The 6000-nt window shown below is 47.9% G+C and overlaps 1 long non-coding RNA gene across 2 annotated transcripts in view; it reads right to left on the minus strand.

The window, feature by feature from the left end:
• Window positions 1–4449, minus strand: part of LOC142802734 (uncharacterized) — an 87131-nt gene extending 82682 nt beyond the window's left edge. For both annotated transcript variants that reach the window (XR_012893972.1, XR_012893971.1), the window contains exons 1-2: window positions 4271–4449; window positions 688–838 (exon numbers count right to left, since the gene is read on the minus strand). This is a non-coding gene — a long non-coding RNA (uncharacterized LOC142802734). The remainder of the gene's footprint in view (window positions 1–687; window positions 839–4270) is intronic.
• Between the last annotated feature and the right edge of the window lie 1551 nt (window positions 4450–6000).

A 6000-nucleotide genomic window follows, 5' to 3' on the forward strand; every position in this document is an offset into this window, starting at 1 on the left:
GTTTTCTATAGCCTTGATAAGCTTTGTCATAACTCCGCAGAAAAAAAGTATAAAATGTGGTGTGCACAACAACTCGAGATAATTGTGTCATGTCACTGCAAATCCGGCTGCTAAAGGCAGTGTTGATTTAAAACAAAATGCCGCCTGCATCTTCCCACCGGGAGAACGGGGTGGTGGGAGTATCGTGTGAATGTTGCGCAAGTGGGTATGCTTTGGGAGTGCTTAAATTGTTATTTCGTCTTTAATGTTCTTACTTATTGAATGAAGTAGAAGCGTTACATTCAACAAGTGCTGAGACGCTGATGTGTGAACCACATATACAGCGCTGCCAGTGAACAATTGTGCAGCTCGAGCGGTTGGTTTCTACTAGCAGACGCTGCCTGTGGCGGCCTTGCGAGGCGAGGGAATGGTGGGGGAGCAAACAGTTGGCCCGAGACGCAAGCATGCGGCGCGATACGCGAGGAGCGCGCATGCGCAATGGGGGTGTGGACATCGCCGCCGACGCATGACGCGTGGCATAGTGCGACTAAATAATCCTCCTCATTTAAGGAGGTCGCGTCGCATTCGCGACAACATGGCATTAACTGCAGAGAGTAGAAGCTCAAGTTACTGTAATACTTAGCCCTAAATTGTTGAGTTTGAGTAAGAAGGGTGAAATGCGCACGTAATCAATGTAGGTATGCTTACGGGAGTCTTTGAAGATCTTGGAGCGAAGGTACATGAGAAGTCAGTGGGCGTCAGCAGGAAGTGGAAGCTCATCCTCCAGTGGAAAGTAGCTTTCCATGCATTTAGGGTCGGAAGGCTTACAAGGACCTGTGGATTCGTCCCTTGCGTGTTCCTAGTGCAAAGATTGTCAAGCATAAAAGAAGGGGAATAGTGTTGATGTTTATAGATTAATGCAGAGTCCTCCTGAATGGAAAAGATAGTGAAATATTTAGTATATAATGACTGGTATGCACAGCTCCCAGATACTCACTGCATGTCATTAAGAATTGCAATATAATCGAAATTGAAAATTTGAAATTGCAGTAAATATTGCATTACAACCGAAATAGAAATTTTTAAATGAAGGACTAGATACTTAAACATTTAGTAGACCCTGTTTACGTTGTTTCACCAAAGTGGAGGAGTGCTATACTTGTACTGAGAAATCTGCAGTGTCGTGAAGCCTCCCCCACTCATGGCTAAATAGAAAGATTGGCAACGCATAGCCTGATGCAACATGGCAACCTTTAAATTCTGATACCACTGACGCATTTACACGAGGAAAAGAACAATGGGACGAAGAAGTTAATGCGACGAAGAAGTTGCTTCAGTTTGAATTTTGATGCAGCACGAAAAACACTCATGAAAACAAGATGGCATGATGTAGCTCCGGGTGTGCTCACCGTATCTGGTGGAGAAGCAAGCCACCCGAAAACAATTTTTAGGTTTTTAGGACATATGGAGTCCTATATTTGTTGGACCAAAAGTGCCTCAGGAGGGCCGTTTCATTAATAATAGAGCATCGTAGTGATTTAAAAAGGTTTGTGCCCGAGGGAAGTTGTAAGTCTTAGCTAATCACTTTTAATACCAAGCGAAGGATGGAGTTTATTCTATTTTCCCAACGAATGGCACCGTGACTGAATGACGTAACACCGTACCGAAGAACACTATAACCTAACGCTTGCAGTATCATTTTGCCAAGTGGTAGTGGCATAGAGTATCTAACAGTGCATAATGTTCGAGAGACTGACTAGGGTGTAAACACACGTTCTGGCCAGTTGTCAGTCCCTTTAAATTGCGATATAGCTACCACGTGCTTCCGCACGTGCCAAATTGCGAAACACCACGTGACACCGACACTGAAATGCCATCAGCGAAATACATACACCTAGTGCTGATTGATTGATTGATTGATTTTTGGGGTTTAACGTCCGAAAACCACCATATGATTATGAGAGACGCCGTAGTGGAGGGCTCCGGAAATTTTGACCACCTGGGGTTCTTTAACGTGCACCCAAATCTGAGCACACGGGCCTACAACATATCCGCCTCCATCGAAAATGCAGCCGCCGCAGCCGGGATTTGAACCCGCGACCTGCGGGTCAGCAGCCGAGTACCTTAGCCACTAGACCACCGCGGCGGGGCAGATACACCTAGTGCGACCCCAGCAATAGTAACGGCAGTGTCCAAGTTATAGCTGATCGACGCAGCGAGCGAGACGCCAAGTTACTATGGCTGCCGCGAATGGTACGTGTCACCATATGAGCACTCCTTCCGAGAAGCTCAGATCAAACCTTCTGGGAACGATGGCTGCGATTAACATGAAGAAGCTAGGCGACCGTTCATGTTTAATGCATGCGCTGTTCTACGCAGGAAAGTAATTGAGTAATGCTTACTCGATGCAATGCTGGTACCACGTCCGCCACAAAGACTTTGTCGGCGACAGTGGGGCTGATACAACGTAGTAGCGCGGGGTGCGTCCGTACGGACAGCGGTGATCACTGGATGAACACGCGAGCGCGGGCTCGCATTGAAGCGTGGCGATGTATGCGCACACGGACCCACGGGAGCAGCTTTACTATAGTGCCTAGAATGTACTTACCCCCGTATTCTAGAACCTCCCTTCACTCAACGCTTCGCCTTCACTTGAGAAAGCCAACGGGAGTGTCATCTTTAGGCACGACCAGTCGCTGCATATCAGCGATAGTCTGCTGCGATTTTTGAGTAGCGCAGCGTCATTTTCAGCCAAGTGGTGGCGCAGAGCTCAACGCTGTCAAGTAAAGGGTGAAAGTCGAGTGGATGAGTGTTTGTGAATACGGGGGTCACTATAGTTTCACGTCCTCAACTACAAGGCTTGAGCGCGCCATTCCGTAGCAGCCAAGCGCAGGTCTCGCTTGTACAGCAAGAGCAGCACACTCGTGTGCGCCCGCGCCACTTGGTTTCGATGCGCGGCCGCGACGGCTGCACTGGGCTCCGGAGAGCGCCGCAGCTCAGCCGTGTTCACCATAGCAGTGTTCAACGCTGTGCGTCAGTCAGCGTTCCAGGAACGAAAGCAAAACTCGCCAGGCAATGAAAGCACGCGTCAAGAAATAAACGCAGTTTTACGAGTAACGCTTGAGCGTGAAACCACGGCCGATCTATGAAGTAAGTCGAAGCTAAAACAAGTAAAAGAGGGCAAGGGTTCACACTGCAAAAGCGACACGCAAAACACGAGTGAAGGTTTAGAGGGTGTCGGGCCGATGGGCCCTCATCTGCAGCCCGCACGGTGGAAGCAGAACGAGGAGAGCACATGCACATCGCACATGCACATCGCACATGCGCGGAACGAGTGTCTAAAATAGCCACATGGGGCGGAAAAGGGGCTGGGAGATAAGAAATAGTGCGACACGAGCCCAGGAGCTTTTCGGTGGCAGACCATCGATAAGATGCGGCGTCGGTCGCGCTAAGCGCGAGCACGATTCCTCCGTGCGTGCGACAGAGGGGAGGCCACGCCAGTTTGGGGGCTAACGCGAGTCGATGGCTCGTATTCTTCGGCGAGTTGCGTGCGACTTTAATTTCCCGCTGTTATGTATCGCGCCTGCTTCCCGGTCGTTGTTTCGCTGCGTATGTTCCATTGACCGCCAGTGTGCGGGAATTCTGTTCCGCGTTTGCGGTCCTCCTGTATGCGTTAGTCCCGTGTTGAGCCAATTCGGAAGGCTGTTTGTGATTATTTTGAGTCGACCACTAAAGGCGGTTCTTGTTCCCTGCGTTGCTCGCTCGTGCACTGCGAATTTCGGCTCGCTGACCCCCTTGAGCGGAGGCGGGGCCTTCGAGGATTAAGTAGAGTTACTGTTTTATAAAGGAAGCACACGCAATAACCTTAGGGTTAACCCACCTGGGCTCCACCAGTAGCAAGCACCCGACGCGAAGTGTTGTACAGTGCTTGACAATTGGTTGTTGCCACTTTCTGAAAGTGAGGAAACAAGCCAGTAAGCCGAATCGGGATGAGCGTGTCGCGGCCCGCGAGAACCACGTTAGGCGCCCGAGAAGACTGACGCCAAATAGTCGTAGCGGGGGCCCCACGGGCATTCAGGGTTGTCAGGTGCAATAATCCCGTGTAAACAGCTAACAAAGCTGCCTACATGCCTAACTACATAGCTTATACGATTCAAGAAACTCGCCAACTAAAATTACATGGAACCTAGCTCAAATTTCCCTTGAACGAAGCTTAATTAATACATGCAGCCACAAATGTTCAGTGAACACAATCCCACTCCCCGCCAGCTTGTCAAATTAAGGGGCTCACCAATTCTTTAAATGCCGAAGACAAAGCTTGCCATGGTCCCCGATGATTTCCAGGTGACGTGGTTTTTTGTACGTAGCTCCATACGTCTAGGTATGGTCCACACTCACACAACAACAAAAAAGTGGAAATGTGACTCGTACGCATTACTGGTATCGCGCGCCCCGCGCCTGAACATTGCAGCAATGGCTATTCTATGGCGCCAAAGAAGTGCCGTCTACGAAATGCGCAGCATAACGAGCAGCGAGGGGAAAATAAAGGTGAGTCACCCGTGTGTAACAACATTGGATGGCAATGCTTCGCACCATTACGTCACGATATCCTTCGTCGCTGTCTTAACGGCGAGATCTGCGCCCGCTGTACACGGCGGAGGAAAGCAATCAAATATGTACTACGCATTTAAAATAGAAGGATGGTACAAGATAGTCGGGCTGAGGATGATGACCTAGACGTGCCTAAACAGCAGAGCTGAAGCGGTCGCCTTTTCGCATACGCTTGATATATATATATATATATATATATATATATATATATATATATATATATATATATATATATATATATATATATATATATATATATATATATATATATATATATATATATATATATATATATATATATATATATATATATATATATATATATATATATATACTTCAAATACGCTGTTGTGTAACATTGCTACGGCGCTCTTGAAGGTCGTGGGCGCAAATCAATCTCTGGCGCAAAGGTCACCTTTAGATGAAGGCGAAATGCCAAAAACCCGTCTCTGTGCGATGCCAGTGCGATTTTAACACCAATGCTCGGATTTCCGGAGCCCTTGACTAAAACGTGTCTCTAATCATAAGGTAGTTTACGCTCGTAAAGTTCCTAGAAATATATTTCCCGTGGGCTGGACAAAATGAAAAAGATTGAAAAAAAAGTAGGGGGAGGGGCAGTGCATCACTGTTAGCATGATTTGTACAATACGATTCTTAACAGCTGCGTTAAACTGGTTCCTATTTTATGTAGCCACAGCCGCTGGATACAAAGCAGCCATTGCATGTCGACTCGGTTGAGAATGTCATCATATTCTTGTGCTGAATTTCAAAACAGATAAATAAGCCTTCTGGAAGGTCCTGATCGTGGTACGAGTTGACGCTAAATGCATACGGCTGGGTGGACTACGGCGCCATGTCTGATGGGACTAGATTCAATTGGGAAAATAAGTTTATTGGGGCCCAGTGAGAGGCAGACCTTCCACTCTCACGCTGGAACCAGGAGGCCAAGCATGGTGGTCGCGTTCTGGGCTTGCTGTCTTGTTCGGCCGAGTTGGTCGACCTGGAGCAACCGCCCATCTGGCCGAAACAGTATCGAGGTTAATGCTCGTGCAGCTTGCCTCGCACTCAAAGAGCACGTGTTTCAGTATAGTGCCGTTTTCTTTATGTACGGGGCGCAATACATTGGGTAAGTGTCTGAATATATAATAACTGATGGTACTCAACTTCCCAAACTCACGATATGATTATGACAGATGTCGTAATGGATTGGGTCCCGAAAATTTCGACCACTGAGGTTCTTAACGGTGCACTTATATCTCAGTACAAGGGCCTCGGGCATTTTCGCCTCCATCGAAAATGCGGTAGCCACGGCTGAGATTTGATCCCGCGACCTTCGGGCCAGCAGTCCAGCACCATAGACCACCATGGAGGGTTCATCTTGATATATGAAATGTCCTGTCCGATCCCATG

Source organism: Rhipicephalus microplus, chromosome 3 (assembly GCF_043290135.1).
Source record: "Rhipicephalus microplus isolate Deutch F79 chromosome 3, USDA_Rmic, whole genome shotgun sequence".
In the NCBI taxonomy this organism is placed as follows: Eukaryota; Metazoa; Arthropoda; class Arachnida; order Ixodida; family Ixodidae; genus Rhipicephalus; species Rhipicephalus microplus.